At 33.9% G+C, this 22,117-nt stretch overlaps 1 protein-coding gene and 1 long non-coding RNA gene across 2 annotated transcripts in view; one reads left to right on the forward strand and one right to left on the reverse strand.

Annotated features, from left to right (window-relative positions):
• The window catches only part of LOC108361680 (putative metabolite transport protein HI_1104), a 37,547-nt gene that overhangs the window by 9,281 nt on the left and 6,149 nt on the right, over positions 1–22,117 (reverse strand). The gene's annotated exons all lie outside the window — the stretch shown is intronic.
• LOC108361718 (uncharacterized) lies at positions 4,148–15,398 on the forward strand. Its single transcript, XR_001847349.1, has 3 exons — positions 4,148–4,234; positions 12,119–12,121; positions 15,387–15,398. It is a non-coding gene; the product is annotated as an uncharacterized LOC108361718 (long non-coding RNA).

Here is a 22,117-nt window from a genome sequence, read left to right on the forward strand (position 1 = left end):
AAAGCTAATGGGTGAAATTAATTTATTATTCAAATTCGGGTGTGCGTTTCAGTGAAAAGCATAAAATTGGATATAAAATAAAATGTAAAAGCTGTCAAATTAATTTTTCATGTATTCTTATGTAGATAATTATTATGGCGACGACTGTGGTTGTGGCCAGATTAGATCTATGTATTTATATTTTTCCAGCGACAGATACGGTTCTTCCTCTTCTTTTATGCCAAACTCATACAAATTCATGATGTCGCTGTCGCGTTCAAAGAAATCATGGCGCCATCGACAAATCGTTTAGATAATAAAGATAACAAATTGGAAGCAGTTGTCTGTAGCTCGCCGTTTTCAATGGGTTCAGAACTTAAGGGTTCAACAGTTCAATAATTTTCTAATTGATATTTACGTCTAATTGCTATTGTCTACATTAGACAGTAGTTTTTCCAGTATGTACAATTGTGGTTTCTACCTCGATAAATATGTTATCAAAACAATGCATTGACTAATCGCAGCGTTGCTGTCGCAACGGATTAACCGAAGTGCCACTCATGTTGACAGCAGTAGTAGCAGCAGCAGACGACTGACACTGTGGCATTGGTACTGCAATAGCACCAAGCCCATTTTTGTTGCAAAAAAAATAAATAAGTAAAATAAAATAATGAAAATTATGATAATGAAAAAGAGTTCCGATTGACGGCTTCAAATACAAGGGCTATGTACAAACATATAAACAATTTAATTTGACAGTTTTTCCCATTTTCGAAATCTTGTAATGATTCAAGTTTCCAAAAAAAATACACAGTTTTAAATAAGCAACTATTTTAATACATGCATACAGATTTATCAACTTATTTGTATACGTATACAGTTTTTTAATTTACCGCTTAGCTGAAGTATTTGCTTAAGTGCGCTAAAATATCGGCATCGAACGCGTCAATAAATGCTCTACTTAAAAAAACCTAGTCCTTCATTTTAGCTACTATTAGTGTTATTTAGCTCTTTTTATCGACCGATTTAGCTCCAAACGAAATTTTTTTCTGGCAACACTGACGAGAAGCAATTTTTCTTTGAACAAAATAATTAAAAACTAAAAATGTATTAAAATGTTAAATCTATGCAGAATATAAAGCAATCATCCAGCCTTAAGTAAGGGGTCTATACTTCAAACACTGCTTTTTTTGTAGTTGTCTACAAAGTTTTAAACTCGGCCTTATATGAGTTTTGTTACGCCCGGTTTCACGAAAGAAATTTAAGTGAAAATTTTTTTTTTTTTTTCTGTCAGTATGAAATGTAAAAATAATTTTTACTTAAATTGCTTTCGTGAAAAAATTAGAAAACGAACTGCATTTTAACTGAAAATTCCTAAAAAAATAAATAAACATGAGTGGCAAACAATATCACTTTAAATTGGGGGCCCTTCACTTCACTTTAAATCTGTATGGCCTGTCGAAACTAGCTGCAGTTCTTCAGCGACACTTTTTTAACCGACTTCCAAAAAAGGAGGAGGTTATCAGTTCGTCGGAATCTTTTTTTGTTTTTTTTGTTTTTTTATGTATTTTACCGCATAACTTTGGACCACGTCAACCGATTTCGATAATTCTTTTTGCATCGGAAAGGTAGTGTCTCAGAGGTGGTCCCATACTAATCTGGTTAAGATCCGATCAGTGGATCATGAGATATATATATATATATATATTTTTTATATGAGAGTTGAAGTCGGTTTTTTTTTTGCTAAAAATTACTTGTTTATCTTAATCATTCGCATGCGCATCGCATAACCCAAACCATCAGTTTAACAAAGGCGCGCCTGTTAAACCACTTTTGCTCTCGCTCGCGCAAGGGAATACCCTAGAAAATGTCGTGATGCCTTCGATGGATGGCTTTTCTTGTAAAGTTTTTTAAGAGCTTATTTGCGCGCATTTAATCCGTAGTAAATCTGCGGTGACTCATTTGGCCATGCGCCTGCTACGTTTTCAAGGCAATGCAAGAGAAAAACCGGTTCAGTTGCAGTTGCAATTTGGAATTCGTAGACAAAGTCAATGACAAACTGGTTACTAGTTGTAAACACAAATGCTGGTGTTGGAGGTAAACCGCAAAAGTGTGGTGGTAGGTAAATTAAAAAGAATTTCACGCGAATCGAGAGTGATTATGTTAATTTTTGAACTTGTTTAAGTGAAAGTAATATCGGGTTGCATTTACATACATAAAATTGTGAAAATTCGACACGGAAAAATATTTGTAGCTAATTTATGATTCTACTAGAAAAATAAATTATAAAAATTGTTATTCATTTCAATAGTCTGTTATTGAAATCGCCTCATTTTCATTTTTATTTTTTAATTCGAATTCACTAATTAACTTCCCTCAAATGAATCACAACGGCCTTTCACTCAGCGTTGTCAACATTCACTTGTTTGCATACCTACACTTAGTTCCATGTAAATAGGCAGTGGCGGATTTACCGTAAAGGCAACATACATAGGCAGGTGCCTAAGGCGGCAAAATTTAGGGGCGGCAAAATTTGGGTTACATTTTTTTTTTCAAATTAGCTGCACTGAAAACAAATTATGCTATCAGAAAATAGGACGACACTGTTAGGTATTTTTGATATTATTTAAATGATAATATTTAAAAATACTAATATAGTATAACTTATCAAGTGAAAAAAGTTTGTTGATGATGGCTTTCTTTAAAAGTTCATCTTAAATTGTAATAAAAGTATAGTAAATAACATAAATTTGAATAGGGCGGCAAATTCTGAATTGCCTAGGGGTAACAAATATTCACATCCGCCTCTGCAAATAGGTGTGTAGTTATGTAAACATGTACATACAAACACACATAACAACTTGCGCATACATATACCGCCACCTATTACAAAAAAAGGCTATTGAAATTCACTTCTCACCTGCCACGTTAAATTAGCTGTAAATGCGCCCCGTAAAGTAGCCACATAAGATTCTTAACAACATAATTAAGTTACTCAGCCCGTTAATTGCATTAATTTGTTTATTTGATTTTACGCAATTGTGTCGTATTATACGTAAATTATGCCATAAATTGTTGATTGCGCATGAAAGCTGTGCTAAATTTACCACACTACACTCACTAACGATAAAACACTAAAATAATTTGTAATAATTTTTTTTGTAACAGTGAGGGTGAGAGAAGGGTTATTTAAAAAAAAAAAAACCAAGAAGCTCACGGAAAGAAATGCACTCCTGTGTACCCTTGGGCGCGAGTAGTGCATAAATTAGCCGTCAAACTGGTTATTGTGGTAAGCAGTGTCGTTGCGGTCAAGTGTATTAAAAACAAATATTTTTTCCCTCCACGTTATTTTAAAATCAGCACAATCTTGGGGCTTTACACGCACTTAAAATGCAATTTCCTGTTAAATGATTTTTTTTTTAATTATGCAGCTGAGTTAACACAATTTTTTGTTTAGAATTTTAAGGCACAACCTGAAAAGGCGCATGCGTAATGCATTTGCTGCAGTGCAGTGTAACCTGCAAGCCTGCAGCCGCGTAAAGAAGTGGATAATAAAGTGAATAACTTTAGTAGATAATTTCGTAAATTTAATGCATGGAAAAATGCTTGACTGTGATTTGGTATTTTTAACTTTACTCGTGCTCAGCTGCGATTCCCCAGCAAGCACCTGCCGGAAGCACAGGAAGTCTGAAAGCGCAGAGAACTTCTTTTCGTGCGCATTTTTAACTTTAGTTTGCTTATTTATATGCTTCTTACATAATTTCTTGAACGATGATTTTAGCCGACTTGCAGATAACACCGCGCGACAGTAAATTTTAAACACAAAAAAATGAATATATTTTCGGAATTACGGGTAAATTATAGTAAAACTGCTTACATAGTTTTTCCCTTTGACATCAGGATTTTTTGTAAAAGGACTTCAAAGTTTAAGAGATATGATTATTTAAAAAAAAATTATTTAAAAAATTCGGTGCAATGTAGGATAACAATAAGGGTAGCATATAAAATAAAAAAATCCGGTGGAATTATAACAGAATAAATTTTTTGGTGTATAAGGACGAATGGGTATGGAAAATGTCCATTACAGATTTTTTTCGTAAATATCCTTGAAAATTTGCAAATTTTTTTTTTAAATATTGTTTGAGGACTCATGTACGCATCATCGAAATTTGCCCTGCAAACTTTATTAACCTAAAAAGATAAAATACATTAAAAGCGCACTTTCAATAACTATTCGTACTTGTAAACCAAAAAAGTTTATTGTTTTTAAATTCTAAAGAATTTTCTCTCTCAATTGTTAACCATATTATTATTCTACATTACACTGATTTTTTAAAATAATTTTTGAATTAATCATATCTTTAAAATTTCAAAGTCCTTTGAAAAACAAAAAAATCCTGGCGTCAGAGTGAAAAATTAAAGACGCAGTTTTACTATATACATATGGCCCATAGTTTCTTGAGTTTATCGATTCTTTCGCGTGTTTTGAAATTTTTTTTGTGTTTGTCGCATGGAGTAATAAATTGTATTTCTTCAAACCATGAATTACGTTGTTAAAAACAAGTGAAACATATAATACATAACAAATTTATTACCTTAAATAAATCATATCTGCCTGGAATACTAATGAAAAGTAGAGAGTACTTGGCAAATGAAGCTTAACAATTTTTAGCTAACTTCGTAAGTTTTAGTCGCGCTGCCAACTCAAGGTTTTTCATCAAAAATGCACTCCAAATTGAACTTTCGACGAAAATATTTTTTTCCGAGTCATCACAACTGTGTGAGGCCTAGCCTTGTCATGATGGAACACAACTCCTTTTATGTTGGCCAATTCTGGTCGCTATTTCTTAATTTCTTCTTTCAATTGGTCGAGTTGTGCACAGTAGAGGACCAAATTGATAGTCTCGCTACGTTGTAGCGGTTCATAATGGGCAATTCCCTTCCAATCCAACTAAACATGGCAATGTTTTCCAGAATTTGTGGTGGGTCGTCGGTCTTTGACAATGAATGGCTTGCGTAGCTTATTCTCGTATTATATTTTTCATCATCGGTGATGATTCGCCTTGAGATCGTTGTTTCCGCAGCGTTTCACTGATTTTCAATCAAATTTCTCCTGACAGCTTGCACGCCAGTCTCGCTCAACCAATTTCACTATTTCATCCACTTTTCCAGAGACTGCTCGATCAGAGGAGGTGCATCTTTGACATCAAAATTTCCCCAACGGAATCGAGAAACCCACCCCTAAATATCACCTCCCAAACGTGATGCAATTGTATTAGTGTTGCCAGATGTATATGCATCAACACGACATAGTGAAAAAATCAGCAGAGACTTTTCACATGACGCAATATTTCAGATCAGTAATTTTCTTTCGCGACCCTATTAGAAAAAATTCTCTGGAGAAAACGGAAAAATTTATCTGTTCTTGCGACTTAGTTACAGCACAGTTTATACAAGATTTTCCGTATCGTTGCTAGTTTATTCTGGCATCGGACCAAAAACTATGTTCTATAAATCCTTACGATGGGTTGTGATACAAAAGCCGTCATCGATTCGCCACTTCTCGCTCGCTATGTTTGAGTTCCGGTCGCTTAAAGAAGAATTTTGCATGTGAAAGCAACAACAAAGTTAGCTAGCACGGATAGACGATAGCGAGTTTGGTTGTACCTCATTGAGTTCGTTCGTTTCGCCATTCGCTAACTGTTGGCGAATCGATGACGGCTAATTAGTATCTACATTTAGCGCACTTTTCATGGGAACTGTTTTGTCTATAATTCTTGGTCGAACCATCTATAGATTTTTTGCTGAATTTACCTACTTCGATTTGGACCTTTCTCCTGATAGGCTGCTTTTTAATGATACTATGTGTCTTCCGAAAGTTGTATACCTAATATTTGGAAGGCCTTGGCATTCACACAGGAACAACTGCCCACTTGCTTCTGTATCTTCTATATGATAGCTGCAAGAATTTCTAATGCAGAAAAGTTCGAATGTTTTCTGGCGAACTCCTGCCTCATGAGTCATGATGGTTGCCAAAATTCTTAATATTTCCGTCCTTGATCTATTGAGCAGAGTCAGGGTTTTCATTCTATTATAGTCGGGCCAGACTTCTCTTGGTATCTTGAAAAGAAATATTGTTTCAGATCGAGTGAATTCAGCTGTTGATTAAATTTTTAATTCCTCTGGAGTTGCTTAATTTTTTCTAATTTAAAAAAAAAAAAAGAACAACAATAATCAATAAATCTCTTAGAAATAAATGAGAAGCGTCTCAAGGGCTCACTAACAACACTCACTTTCGTAAAACGGCAATATATAAATTAGAACAAAGATGCACACACAAAAAAATCAAATTGCAATTGTAATCAATAGCATTTAAGTCTACGTTTAGCAACATATTAAGAGCTTGCTCGCGTGTTCACGACCAATTAGGCATATGGATGTGTGTAGAATTTTTCAAAGCAAATTATCACAATACATACTTAGTCGTATACGAGTACCATAAAAATACACTTTCCCATCAGCACATATGACAAATTGCATGTTGCGCGCGGGGAACGTTTATCGACGACGAGAATTTCAAAAATTTTTTCGAATGACACAATTTTTTGAATAATTTTGCATTTTCTATCACCTATTTTTCACTAATTAAATGCTATTTAATGCTGTTTCAACTAAGTTTATAGCGCACATGTAATCGTTTGAGCTTAATGTAGGTATTATGTATGTATGTTTGTAAGTACCTATATATGTACATATGCAAGCATGCAAGTAGGTTTGTAAGTAATCACTTAAGCAGCCGCCATCAAGGTTAACCGGTTGCTCCCTGCTTCATTCAATGTTTGCATTTCTACATATGTAGTACTTATACAGCTCAATGTATGCACTTTAATAAAAGTTCTTATTTATACTCCTACATATGTATATATGTATGTACATATGTACATAGCTAGCCGCTTAACGTTGGGCAAATTCTAGGCAAGAATCAATTAATAGCCATAAAAAAGTGTACTTAGTTACATCAACGCATGTGTATACATTTAGGTATGTATAAATGTATGTATGCATGCTTTAAAGTAAGTATACTAATTTAAATAGTTTTATAGTTATGGTGTATTTATGTATATAAAACAAGTTCATGAAATGCGCATGCGCGCGCACACTTTTATTTTAATAAAAACCCAAGTGGCAAAAATCAAACTGCATTCATTCTTATTTCTGCTTACGTATGTATGTATGTATGTATGTATTTGATTTATGGCAACAGGTGGGCAGCGCTCGTTAACAAATAATAAACAAATGTCGTGCATGACAACAGTCACCGGAATTGCATACCGCAGCTGTCTGAATTTAGCCAGATGTATGACAGACTTTCTGCAGCGGTAAAACGAAATTAATGGTTTGCGATAATGTGTGAAGTTAGAAATAACTATTAGCAGCTTTTTTTTAATAAAAACATATTATGCAACTAACTTTAATATTAAAATGCAAGAATTTGTGTTTCATGCGGTTTATGTTTTCAAAAACGTGTTTGTCAAAGTGACATCTGTCAATTGACAGTAGAAAGATACGAGATGTGAAGTGAAGAAAAAAAGTGAGGGGGACCCCCTAAAATATGTTTCCAAATGCATTGAAACCAGCAGATAACTGAGAATTGAAGGATGTTTGGAAAGCAGTTTTGAAGGCATTTTTGTTTGTCAAACTCTGTTTACGCCGAGAAAATGCTTATTAGTTTCTTAACGAGATCATCTAATGTCATACCCTGTAAAGTACTATATGTATATACATATGATGGGGTTTGGAGTTCTATTGCGTAGTTGGCTCGGAAAAAGGATTAGTGGTCTAGTGGTGGGGACTAGGACTGTTTAGACCAGAAAACTTTATTAATCTAACCTATGTAGTTCCTCACATACAAATGATAAACGTTTGACTGGGCTTCAAGTGCCCGTGAAAAATACTGTTTAAAGAAAATCGATCCCGTCCTACTTTCAATAGAATTTGTGGCAACCTCATCAACATGTTTAATATCAAAAGTTGCACTTGGAACTATTGTGCCTTTCTAAAAATGTTTAAGAAGGTTCAATGAGAATCATTGTACCTACCAGCAATAGGATTCTGGGTTCAAAAAGTGTATTCTAATATCAATCGACTCATTTTCTAGTTCAAGAAAATTCGTCTAATTACATTACAAGTGTCTGCAACTTAGTATCATCAGCTAAAACTTTTTTTTTGGCGCTTACACATATGTTAGTGTTTGGCCGAGCTTCTCCTCCGATTTGTGGCGTGCGCCTTGATGTTGTCACACAAAGCGGGGGGACCTACAGTTTTACGCCGACTCCGACCGGCGATTGTATTTTTTTTTATGAGAAGCTGTTTTTCATGGCAGAAATACACTCGGAGGTTTGCCATTGTCTGCCGAGGGACGACCGCTGTTAAGAAAAAACCTTTTTCTACATTTTTTGCGATGTTGCTTTGACCAGGGCTTGAACCGAGGCGTTGCGGAGTGGAAGCGCGCACTGCTTACCACTACACCACAGCGGCCGACGAACAATCAGTGGCGGTAAATATTAACTGCTTTTTCTTCAGCGAAAAAGTTCAGAATAAAGATTATTTACATAAAACAGATAATGGCTATTCCCAATAAGTGTATATTTATGTACAGTAGACAACTGAATAGTGAAGTAAAATCGTTTTGGGAAAACACTACAAATAAATTTTGTATTACAGCATAGGAGCAAACCTCGATGACTCAAGGTACCTTCAGCTGGCTAACTGGAGGCTAAAAAGGTCTATTCACTTTGCCATTTGGAAATTAACTGATTGGCTTATTTTGAAGATGAAAACGAATAGGAATCAGCTGAGAACATCCTGTGCAAATGTCCAGCTTTCATGAGGAATAAAAGGATTGCTTTGGGTATGTTTGGGTATCTATGTAGATCCAGTCCAAACACAGCAACACTATCACGACCTCGGATCTTCTTGATAGGTCAGGGATAGTAGCAACCAACACGAGGCACAGACCTTTAGGCTAACATACGTAAAGGATAGGAATTCCCAATAGTAGAACTTGTCGTAGCTGTTAGCTAGAAGATAGCCTATCAGAAGCTGCTTGAAGCAAAATAGGTAACTTTACCAGGGATTCTCGATGGTTCCCTAAGAAATGTAGGATTTGCATAGATAAAACTGCTACTAGAAAACACTACCACCAACTACCCAATATAGCCCAACTCTTATGAAAAACCTTTCTTCGGCCTGAAAAATTGATGTTCGATCGCTTTCTAGTAAAGGCACTCTGGAATACCTCTAGTATCACTTGCGGAAGACAACTACGCTGTATACAGCACTTAACGGAAGACAACTACGCTGTATACATTCTTCTTACATAAGTTTTATCGAAATTCGTCCGTGTTCTTACTGGGCTCTACTTTAGCTTTAGCTTTTATCTCAATATATTGGAGATATAGCAGGTGCGGCCAAAAAAGGTTTCGGTCGTAAGAGATCAGCGCTAAACACTTATTCAGCTACCACCTCAATGTCCTCATTTCATGAAACTACATTATACTCATTTGAATATTTACACTGTTAATAAAAAATGTTTAATGGTTAGCTTTAGCTATGCGAAATCGGCTGGAGGTGTTACTAAGTGGCTGAATAAAAACTACATAAAACGATGATTTAATGCATTTTTTTTTTTATTTTACTTAATATATTAGCATTTGTCGCTGGTAAATAATTATTAATTAATATGCGTAGCATTAGTTCAGCTGCCGATTTTGTATTAATTAAATGCATTACATGTAAAGTGTGCACGTGCTAATTTACATATCAAATACAGAAATGTACTAGTGGAATATCAAAGTTCGAATGTAGTACATAGTGGTATGTACATTAAATCGCACCAGAAAAAGAAGTTTGTAGTACAACCCTGGCTCTAAAATATTTTTGCAATGTAATTTCGAAAAACCATTTTTTTTGGCCGAACGTTGTAGGTGCCGCTTTTTTTACATTTTTCTTCATATTTTCGACATTTACAGTCGGATCTTAGAGTATAATATCTTAATATGCTTGTCTCGAGAACATTTTTGTTTCTACCAAAATTAATCGATCTCAAGTACCACATTCTAGTATTTACCCACCATCTCTCAGTTCATTTCATCCCAACGTACTACCCTAATATGTAAAAAGGTGACCCCTAGGAAAATGTAAAAAGGCGACCCCCTAGGTTCGGCAAGAAAAAATAAATAAAAATAAAATCGAATTGGAAAAATACTTTAAATTCAGGTTTGTTTGCTTGTAAAGTGGTACGGTCTAATGTACATGTGAGAACATTATGTATTAATCACATGGAAATATTACTAAATTTGTTTTTATGTTACTAATTTTAATTTCACCCATTCTTTTTTCTGTGTCATTGTCTGATTTACCGATTTAATTACTTACATACATACATACATATGCACACATGTACGACTACATATCGAGCACTTGAATAATTATCTAACAGAAGACATGCTGCAACGCTTGACTAACTTGGCGGTGCTTAAAGCAAAATATGAACTAGAATTGACTGCCAGGTACTTAACGGTAATTACTTAATACGTTAAACTTTATGCAGTACATACAAACATATGTATATATACGATGCATTAGATTGAATCGCAAGCAAAGCTTTGTAATACCAGACGCTCTCCTAGTTTGAAAACTTAGTTGGGAAGCACTGTACTCTTTCACTCGGAGCCCGATTTTATATTGTTGTGTAAATTTTTCTGCCTGGCTAAATTTAAATTTACTAATCATAAAATTAAATATTATAGTATGTTAGGAAATTTTCCTTGATGCTTAAGAGCTCTATTGTATTCAAAAATACCTATTAAGCGAACATAAACACAAATGTATGAAGAAAAAATTCTTTATGACAGCAAAATCCTCCCAAAGTAAGCCCTTGAACTCGATACAAACTTTTTTTTCATATTGAGAACGATCTGGTCTAATGTACGTACGTACTTTTTTATGTTCGAATGTGCCGTCGATTGCTTTGATTGATTTCTCTTTCGCCAAATTATTTAAATAATGTAGAATTATAGCTTAATACTACTAGATATATATTTAGATATGCTACCTACATATATACATATGTAAGTATGTACAGTACAAAGCTCGAAGTACATATTACCTTGATGCAACACAGTACTAGTTGGTGTTAAGTTCAGAGTCAAATAGAAAGTTATTTATGTACATCGTTAGCTAATTGGGGTGGTTAAAACCAGAATAGTTAAAAAATAAAAAAACTTGACGAAGGAGTTTTCTGAGGTCCCATTTTGGCTAAATCGAACTACCGACCATTGTCGAAGTCATTTCTGTACCCAGATCTGTGGTCTCTATTGAAGATAATGATTATACCCCGGTACACGATGCCTAGATATTCACAGTTTCAACTCATAATTTTTACCTATGATCATGTCAGGTATTAGAGCCCTAATTCACTCAATATTGCCTAGGAACCACAAAGAACTGTAGGTGTTCTAAGAACTTTAAAAATGCGCGCTTATCACACATCATTTTTATTAATGCGCGAAAAAAAACCAATTTTATTTGTTTCTGTAAATTTTACCTTGGAAGTTTCCCTCTAATTTTTTTTTTTATCAAAGTGTACTTCAGATTCTGACCAGATTTCTCTACTATTCAACAAATTTTTGAAAACTCGGTACATCGATTTAAAAAGTGCAGTCAATCAATTGTATGTAAGAGAAAATTGCTTCCGAAAACTTTTTCTTGATTTTTTTTACAATTTATTTGTCGCCAGAAATGGACTAAAAAAAATTTTCGCTACGCTCAATATACTAGGGCGGCTAATAGTAACTTTCACTTCAAAAAGCTGCCAAATAAAGATGCTACTAATTACTTTGTTAAGCTAAAGTCACAATGACGGAGATCTACCTACATACTATGTACACGCATACGAATTGCCAGCAAGATGTGTTGTTTGATTAACACCTCTAAAAGTGTTGAACAGCGGCGATATTTTAAGGCTGATGAACACTTTAGATTTTTACTGAATTATTAAATAATTTCATTTAAACCTGGGTTATGCCAGAGTTAGACTTGACTTGACTTACCTAGAAACTTAGACGCGATTACTCAGCGTGTCACCTATTACCTTTTCTCTTTGTTTTGATTCTCAGCACTTGTATATGTACACGTAAAATTGTAAACGTTTAATTTGTTTTTACGCCAAAATTACTATTAAACTAAATGTATTTACGCGTTTCAAATTGTGATTGTAATTTTCTGTCTTTATTTGAAAGTTTGTCTTTCGATTGCCAGATGAATTACATTTATATAAAAAATTATATTTGACTGGCATATTTGTAGGGATTTTATAAAAAAAATAAAATGGCACCGCTCCCACTGCTCTCTTTGCACTTAGAAATTTAACTTGGAAATCAAAAATCTATAGTTCTCCAAGTTTCTAAGTGAAGTTGGTCAGACATACAATTTTCAAGTCACGTCTAAGTCTTGCATAACTGAGCTTTTAGATAGATATGAATGATTTCCACTAGGCATTGAAATTACCTAAAAATTGTGCCAGTTAAAAATGCAATGCAGAAACGAGCTGAATGACAATTTTTATAAAATAAATTATGCAGGTATTTTTTAATGTGCAACTTTGTCAGTAAAATGTTCGCCATTTAATGCCCAGTGAAAATCTGGCATTACTAGTAGAGAATCATATACATATGTAAAGCTGAATTTCCACTAGGCATTAAATTATAGATATTTTAATGACAATACTGGATATACCCGTGGCATTGCGTTCATAAAACTAGTGATTGAGTTTGTTTCCATAAGGCATTTTTTTAATGGTATACTTTTTTGCATTTAAATACCCAGTGGAAATTCGGTATAAGGACGTTGCCTTGAATAATTTTTTATTTTTATTTTGTAATTTTTTGCCCCTTTTGTTTTGCTCACCCACTTGGTTTGTTCGCATGTGCAACATCCGCTAACATTATTACGTTGGCTTTGTCACATATACATATGTATGTATGTATGTAGGTACATAAATTGATTATCTGTCACTATATTAACCTTGAAACAATGTTAAGAAATCCAAATGATATGCGCGGGTTTTTTTAGCAAGTAGCAAGAATGTGTGGAGGGAGCACTAATTTAAATTGTCTGCCACACGCAATGTTTAATAATGAGACAAGATAAATATACTCGCATATCTGCATAAGTACATATATGCAAACGGACATTTTAAGCGCCGACCTACAATAAAGCAAATACATAAATGCATCGATAAGAACATTTATACTACATACATATGAATGTATATTACGAATAGTAGCTAGGCAAAAGTGACAGCCCTAGAAATGGTAGGTATGCAACTCGCGACTCTGCATAATCGACAAACATACATACATACTAACTCGTACTTATGCACTTATCTTGCATCATTAATTACGACGTATTCGCAATTAGTGCTACTGGATTAGTAGATATATTGATTTTTTTACATATAGGGTATATATGTATGTATGTAGGTATATGAATATGCATGCACACATCTACATAGGTTTTAATTCCTAAGTGTTGTCAATTAAAATTAATTTATATTCATATCACAAAACATATCTGTATGTTTGTAAGTATAGTGATCTATTTAGCAACGCGTTGCACCTTCTGTGATACCAAAGAAGGTATTTTCCCACTTGCAGACTGTTTACAGAATTGCACTTAGCAGCTGATTTTTTTTTTCTAATTAGTATGATTAGTAAAATTATTTTAATTATATGTTATAACTACTATTGGTTTAATGTCCATATTTATGCACAGATGGCCGTAAGTTGATATAAAGTAGAGCAAGTTTTGCTTTATTAGCTTGAAGAGCTTTCAAATATTATTTTAAAATTATTCCTATGAAACAATTGTTGCTTTAATTAATTAATTACATAGAAAAATAATAAACAAGTCTTATGAAAAAAGTTTTTTTTTTCGAGTACTTGACGGGTTGTGGTTAACCAGTTGAACGTTGAAGCGATTTTTCTAAACAGAGACGCATTAATATAAACAACATGGTTTCGTTATCATTTAAATATGCCAGGTCGAGCTATCGGAAGCCTACAGATATTAGGTGTATTCGCGAAGTCTTGCAAAGCCCTTGCACGGTGCACGGATTGCACGGTTTGCAAAGCTGTGCCATAGGAAAACCGGTTTTTACCATGCAATTCGTGCACCGTGCAAGGGCTATGCAACACTTCGAGAATACCCCTATTGTATTTTTGTAACCTGATACATAAAATCAAAAAAAAAGGTTTACGAAACTTTTTATTGCCTTTTTGCTATAGTTGCCTTGTTAAAAGTCTTTCTCGATTATCTATAAATCGATCAACTCAGAAAATTGATCAAACAAAATCTTTCCGGTCCCGTTTATCACGAATAATCTAGGCTCACTACATATTCGAGTAATACCACAGTTGATAAAAGCTTCACCATCAAGCCCGTTTTTCAATATTTGAGGAGCTCCCAGCTTACTGCCGTGATTGCCAGAAAACCTAAACCGGCATGAAATCAGCCCGAGCGACTGTAGTCACGAAATACTCCATTTGGCAAAACTTACTAGCCCTTTTATTTTGTGAATTTATCCTGTAATAAAAAAATATCAACCAATTTCAATATGAAGGTGAAAGAACCTATAGATTTCCTCTTGGAAGAAGTATAAAAAGTTTAAATAATTTATTTATTTATTTTATTTATTATTTTAATTTGTAGTATTTCTTCGTGGATCTACATAGTATTCAGCTATCCTCTTATGGTTTATGATTTTTTTAAATGGGGTTTAGTTATGCATTTACAGGAAATTCCGAGAAAATCTGACAGATGTAATCGGAGCAGAAGAGAGAACTCCGAAGGATGCCTTGAGTTGTATTCCAGTTTATTTAAGCAAAATCTAGGACGCGCTTCAGTCTGCCTCTGAAAAATCGCTTATCTCGGTGTCTCAAGATATTTATAAGCTAATGCGATCAAAAGAAAACTTTCGAATCAATTACTTAGTACTTGCAAGCTTCATGAAGTCTATACTAAAGACCACCGCCCTACACACGTCTAGATTTTGTACTACATATACTAAGAACTTATACTTATAGTATACTGAACTATTTAAAACTGTGTAATTATATGTATCTAAGAATTATTATTTTATTCTTTTTTTCATTTGTTTCAACATTCACATTGATTTTTTTTCTATTTAAACCTACATTAATAGGCAAAGTCCACTGTCTAAGCGCTCTACGTTTGTATTCCTTTTTACACACTTGGCACTCAGCGTGTTAACAATGTGTTTTTCTTAACAATCATCTACAGATTATCAAGTAATCGTAATTAGCACATGCGTAGAATTTATTCAGATTTTTATTTAAAAAAAAAAATCATTCAATCTCATTGCTAATTGGCTTTCAGTGTTGCATGAAAAGTGTGTTAAGTATTTAATTCATAATTTTTTACGGAGCAATGTAATACGAAATCGTCATTCATTACAAATCACCTCATACATATCTAGCTATCTTTTAGAGCAATGCTTTATTCAAGCATGTAATTCATAAGAAAATTGTAAAATATATATTTTAGTACATAATGCGTTTGTGTAGCTAATCAAATAATACTATTTATTGAGAATAATTTGCTAGATAGTTACATAAATGCATTTGGGTTATAACTAGTTCTCGAAATTAAAAAAAAAAATGTTTTACTTGGAATAATATTTAATATTTTTTAATTGTTAGAAACCAATCGTGTTAAGAATAATATGATAATTAACTTTTCGATGCAGAAGAGAATAAAATTCAATACTTGCCAAAACAAACTTTATGTGAAAAACATTAAATTGTACAGGGAATAAGAGTTGTCAGCCTCAGCATTATTTGCTCAAACAGTATAAAGAACTCACTACCGGCACTTGTCAGTTGTAGGTCTCAAATCCTGGACAGTTACATTTTCGAAGGCCTTGCTGATCTTAAGTCTCAGCCCGATGGAACTCGTCCAGAGAACCAATTTTTTTAGGGAAATGAGGCAAAGCGAAATATGCTCTGTGCGCTTTGTAAGAAGATCGTCTTACCGCCGAGCGACAAAAAAGAAGTAAGCTTCGCAGGCAGCTGATATCGGTCCCGGAAAGCTTCATCGACCTGGTTCCAATAGTGTCGCGCTAGTCTTGTAAAATCTGGGCAGTTTAAGTATACATAAATCGACGGCTTTCTTAATGGCTGCTACCTGTACCTGGACCACGCAATACAAAACACTCGGCGACGCACCCTTCCATCAATATTCGACCCATCCGCGTAAAAGTTCACCGGTGCCACCTTTCAACCACTGCCTCCCGTTTACTCATCCCAAGAGGTGATGTATGTGGAGAAAGAGCTAATCGGTGACAATCTAGCCAGGATCCGTGTTATCTTTGATGAAAACGAAGCCTCCAAGAATATTGGAGTGACCATTAGCTCGTTTCAGTAACTCTTCTCTACCGGTTATATCTCTACTGGTAGAGAATATACATACGTCATTCTCTACTACTCATTAGCAGTAGAGACCAGGGCGGCGAATTCATATCTCAATTCGTCTTGGTAGAGAATTGTTACAGAAACGATTTACAGATCCGGTATCAATTAGGCAGCGATAGAGTGGGAGGGCTCATAATCAAATGAGGCGGCCCATTATACCCGCTGTAGCATTCGGAAAGGAAACTACTTTTGAAGCCTCAACCTCTTCAGGGTTTAGAGCAAAAATGAAAAGAAACCGAATGACCTGAAAACCTTGTGAGACAAGTGAGAGCTACAGCCGGCTTTCGATATAAACATCACCTTTACACCTCTCGAAGCCCTCACGACTCACCTTACCTAACCTGGGATAGTTATTTTAATATGAATTTTGCTCCAGAATAAAAAAATTATTGAATTTCCTAATTTCTTCTACGCTGGTACTGCGTGAAATTGTACTCGTGTTCATCTGAGCTATCGATATTTTTATCGAAATTGTCATCGCCAAATTTATCGATATCGTTATAGGCTATTTTACGGTATCATTATAGACAATTGTATCGATATGTTTGTGCCCCTTACTATCTATAAATTTATTGAGTTAGGCTAGGTCATCTCGTTTGAATGGGCAGAAACGCTCCAGCTCTGAAAGTGTTCAACGCGGGTCGCGATGCTGGTAACAGAGGAAGAGGAAAGCCTCCTCTGCATTGGAATGGCTTCACTTGGCATTTGCAATTGACGTCAGTTGGCACAGAAGAGAAATGACTGTCGTGCTTTTTTGGACTCGACCAAAATGGCTTAGGCGGTTACAGCAGCAATAAATAAGAAGAAGAAGTTACATTTATCGTGATAGTTATCGATATATGTATAACGACTTCGGTAAGACACTTTATTAGTAGATCTACCAACTTTTTAGCTGTATATTATTTTCTACCATTTTTACCAACAAAGGCTAAAAATCGACCGATATTTTCCGGAAAAATAAAGATTTAAATGAACGCAGTTTATGCATATTTTGTCATTGAACACACTTAAAATAAAAATAAGAAGGTAACTCTGACCATAACCAATTTAAATGTGAAATTGCATCTCTATCAGCTGTTTATGTAAAAATTTTTCGTTGCAATACGCTTTTGGTGAAGGACTGCCAAACAGGCCATTCGTCTTCAAGCATTTTAAATCTACTTTTAATCAAAAAACTTTGAAGTGGAGATATGCAACTGTTTGAGCTCGTTTTTAAATTAATACAGGGCCTGAATTATGGCATCCTTGATGAAATCAAATTCGAATCGAAAATATTTTCGAGATAATCTCAGTGAGATTACGGCTTAGATAGCGAGCTCGTTTTTCAATTTAAAACGACTTTTGACAAAACAACTTCTCTCGAGTGAGGCTGTCGAATGATATTTGATGATATGTTTAGTCATTAATCGGGGTATTTCAAGATGCCATCTTAATGAAAGTTAAATAAAAACATAAAATTTTGAAATGAAAGTTCCTTTTATTTCCAACCTACAGAAAGCACAGAGGTTTTTTTGTCAATGATTCGGGCCCAGTGTTATGTATATGTTTTTTATTGAATGTTTTATTGGCGTGAAATAAATTTTTTGTTCTTTTACAGCAAAAAGACAATTATACCAACCTTATAGCAGGAGTACAGAAACAAAAATTACACAAATACTTCATTTTGACATTAAGAACCACCGAGGCGAAAATCCAGCTGCTCCGATAACACCACCTTATTCGTTTAAAAAAAATCGACCAACTTCTACCACTTTTCGTATGTAAAATCTACCAAAATTAATTTTTTTCGCAGTCCGTGCACTGTGTACATACCAGGGATGAAAAAGTAGGTACAATTGTACCTTTTTCCGACGTTTGATGACTTAAAGGTACATTAGGTACAGTCAGTAGATTTTAGGTACAATTATTATTATTGACCCATATTCGCTTTTTGATTTCCGAAAATATATTTAAAATGTTTTCGAAGTTACTTACGGCAATTTGATTATTTCTCTACACTTGTTGCACCTATTAAAAGGAATTGGATAAATTAGCAGACTTTTCGTGTTGTTGCTGGATAAAGGAGTATACTTCGCAAAGCGTGTTTTTTGTCTTTTTCACCAATATTTTTCAGTAGTCAAAGTTAGACAAAAACAACGCTTCTCCGATTCCCATTAGAGTATAGTCTATACATATAGGCTCAGTTGAAAAAAAAAACATAATCATGTTTAAAGTACATCCATCTTTTGTATTCATGTTTTAAACAAAATTTATAAAAAAAAAATACAAATTAATGATTTAACTTTTTTTAGGTACAATCTGTCTCATTTAGGTACATATATTTTATGATATTAGGTACAATCTGAAATTTCCATTTTTCATCCCTGGTACATACATAGGAAAATTGATAAATTTAAAAAAATTGCTATTTGCAATTTGTATTAACCAATAGCTTTGCTGGCAGTGTAAATACATACTTTCACAGAGCGCGACAAATATCAATATTGACACTAGAATAACGTTATTCATACATAACAAATCGCTTAAGTGAAATGTGTGTGACTGTAAAAAAAAATAAGTGAATGCAAATAGAAATATGTATGTACAAACGCAAAAATATATATTTATATATATGTACGAGAATGTATGAAAATGCTGATAGATATGCCTCTACAACTCTATATTTATACATACATATGTACATATGTAAGTAAATGTGCAAAAACCCATAATTGAAGAATGACTGATGCTGGCAAAAAGTTGTTCTATAAACTGTCATATAGGAGTACGTACCTACAAATGTAACTACTAGTTATGTATGTATGTATGTATGTAAATACATATGTTGTAAATGAGCAACATAAATCAATATTTTTAACCACTCAGTTGTTTATTGTCAGCTACTTAGCATTTATAATGTTAGAAATATAAAATTTTTTATGATTGCCACTGAGTAAGCAAATAAAATCGATTACCGCCTTTGAGTGCATAGCTTTTAATGACGCGAGTGCGGTTGTTTCAGAGTTATCGGCGGCACATGGAATGTTTGGCGCTTACACTTTTGCCGGCCGCCTCCACCGCCTCCAAATGGCTTTATGAGAAGCTTTTTCATGGCAGAAATACACTCCGAAGTTTGCCATTGGCTGTCGAGGGACGACCGCTGTAGGAAAAAAAGTTTTCTATTTAATTTAAGTTGTTGCCCAGGCTAGTGATCGAATCCAGATCCTACAGAGAAGTAGTGCGCGCCACTAGCCGTTCGGCTACACAAAAATATAGTATTCGTATATGCATAATTTGTTAAATGTCAGCAACTTGACGCATTAAAATTTATTATTTATTTCTTCTAATTTAGTATTATTCCGTCGTAATGTGTGTAATGCGTTTAATTAATATATTATGTAATATTTTTATGCTTCAATTGTTATTGTATAAAGACATTTGTATGTGTAAATGCATGCGCAGATGCATGTAATTAGCAATAATGTAATTGGTAACAAAATAGTAAACAAAAACTTAAGACATTCTAAAGGCCCATATACGCATATGACTGAGCATCATGAGGCTGTGTCATAAAAAGAGTCTCATAAAATATATATGTCTCTGATATTTCAAAGCTCTTGCCGTAGCTAGTAAGGCGGAACAGTGGCGTTGATTTTAGTTGAGCCATAAATTTAATCGCTTATTTTTTAAACATTTTAAGTTCAGTTTAACGGTGGCTCATAAAACTTATTATTATTTTCGTATTAACTTTTATAGGATTTCAACCAGTTAAGCAGGAAGCTTAAAGTATTTTTCCGTACTTGCATTGATGTAATTTTATAAATTTATAATTAGGCAGGGAAGTTTATATTTTAATTTTGAGTTGACTTTTTTTGATAATAAGACAATTGTATTTTTTTTTTTTAATAAAAAAAATTATTAGGTTTAATCGCAGGCAATTTACTCACTCTAAACCTGGCCTTCACATCACTAAGAGTACATGGATATAATAATGTCATAAAGTGCACCAACCCAAATTGTTTACCGTAAACTAGAACTATGCCCACTAGTTTATCGCAATTTTAGAGTTAAACGTTACGGAGCTTACAGCCGTGATTAATAAAATCACTAAAAATTATGCCAGAAAATAAGGTGTCAATCTTTTATGAAATTTGGTTTTAAAAATGGTTTTCTTCTATCGCAGAAAAATCAGAACAATTATTAACATCGGATGACCTAAACTTTACCAGTTGTATCGATTCCAAGTTTATTAAAAGTTTATTATTAGCCTGGAAGACACTACAGCAGTCCGTAGGATTTCACTAGAGAACTCCCCCTCGGCTCTCTGTCTCATATTCAGCTCTAAATGTAGAGAACGTGGATTCGAATTAAGTGTAATAGCCTTAAGGCTATTCAAAGGTGTCATAAAACTAAAGGAGTTTGATATGTAAAGCTCGCTCTCCATAGGCACTTTAGTTTATTTTTAATCATTGCCAGCCTATTCAAATAATATTTTTGATAGATCACTGTGATAAAAATTTAAAATTTTTTACTTAACTTAACTTACTTAAATTTAACTTAAGTCTCGTTTATTATAATATTCTTTAGTAATATGCAAATGTCTAATAAAAAAAATGTAAGCAACAATATTAATTAGCACGTTTTGCAAAAATAATGAAGTACATATTTGTATTTGCATTTCTAATAAAGTGACAGGTTCCCTTTTACTTTGATAGTTAGCCACATGCAATATATTTCTAGATATACATATGTAAGTATAGTTATGTGTGTATGTAAATGACAAGTCATGAATTAAGCCCTTTAATCAAGCCAAGCATCAAAGTATTAGTAAGCACTATAAAATCAACACTTACCACTTTACTACTATTGCATAAAATATTTAATTGAAATTGCTATAAAAATAAAATTAACAATTATAGGCTGACATCTACAATTATTGTATGTAAGTTAGGCTGAGTTTGAAACTCTTGGGGCAGCTGGATAATACATTTATTAAACTAGTGAGTCATAGAATCTAGTGCGGACAATCAAGCGATAAGAGTCGGTAAAGCCCTAAAGCTCCCACTGGCCGTCAGCGAAAAATTGATAAGCCCAAAGCAAGTTCTAAAAGCATAATAAAGAATTCAAGATCCCCACAACTTCGTCAATACTTTAACGACAACTTTTACTTAATCCCAGTAAATAAGACGTTTTTTATGATAATTTTGAGTAAAGCCACAGGATCTAAATTTTCTTGCTAATAGAAATCGTTAAAAAATCACGATAATAAATAATATCGGAAGACCTTAAAGTAGTAGTAAATAGTAGTAGTATTAGTAGTAGCAAACGTTTCCGTAAAGTATAGCTGCCTTCAAGGGTTGAGTACTGGTTGGGGTTAGAGCATTTTACTTCCCCCAACCATTAGAAAGTGTACTTATGAAGTTCATGTGAACTTATTGCCGGGCAACACTGGACCACAAATTTCAACTTTTTCTCTTTACCAGAAACGCCGTTATGAAATTCTTATGTAAAATCACCCCCTGATTCCGAAAATCAAGGTTATTTTTAAATCTATGGTACCGTTTTTGAGATATTTGCAATTTACCGTTTTTGCAAAAAAAAAAAAA

The sequence above is a fragment of the Rhagoletis zephyria genome, unplaced genomic scaffold (assembly GCF_001687245.7).
Source record: "Rhagoletis zephyria isolate East Lansing unplaced genomic scaffold, Rhagoletis_zephyria_1.1 Rzeph_scaffold_00019, whole genome shotgun sequence".
Taxonomy (NCBI): domain Eukaryota; kingdom Metazoa; phylum Arthropoda; class Insecta; order Diptera; family Tephritidae; genus Rhagoletis; species Rhagoletis zephyria.